Here is a 699-nt window from a genome sequence, read left to right as displayed (position 1 = left end):
TCCAATTTTAAAATAAAAAATTTCACAATTATCACAAAAGATTGATGATTAAAATGATCGAATGAGAGAACAAAAAATATTTGTATTTGATTTTCTACTTTGAATATTGGTAAATATATAGTATATAAATATTTAAAAATGATGGACAAAGTCATGACTCTTTGAATTTTGGTAAGTTTTTTTTTATTGAAATTAATTAAATTTGATTTGTTGTTTTACTGTGGTAATTGACATGAAATTAAAGTAATTTATTTTGCAATTTTTTATATTTGTTGTATAATTGTTTGACAATTAATATTTTGTAATTAGTTTTCAAATTAAAATGATCGAGTGAGAGAACAAAAAAATATTTATATTTGATTTTCATTTTTGAATATTGGTAAATATATATAGCATATAAATATTTAGAAATGATGGACAAAATATGTTTGTTGAATTTTGGTCAACTTTATTTTACTGAAATTATTTAAATTAAATTTATTGTTTTATAGTGTTAATTGGTATGAAATTAAAGTAATTCATTTGCAATTATTTATATTTAATATATATTTATAATTGTTTGAGGATTAATATTTTGTAATTGTTATAAATTTTGGATTTCGATTTTGAAACCAAAATGTTAATCATTATGATTACTCAATTAATGTTAATAACAATTTGAATATTTGTAAATTAAAATTCTAATATATCCGATTTAAA

The sequence above is a fragment of the Cicer arietinum genome, chromosome 6 (assembly GCF_000331145.2).
Source record: "Cicer arietinum cultivar CDC Frontier isolate Library 1 chromosome 6, Cicar.CDCFrontier_v2.0, whole genome shotgun sequence".
Lineage (NCBI taxonomy): Eukaryota > Viridiplantae > Streptophyta > Magnoliopsida > Fabales > Fabaceae > Cicer > Cicer arietinum.
Note: the sequence above shows the minus strand (reverse complement) of the source record.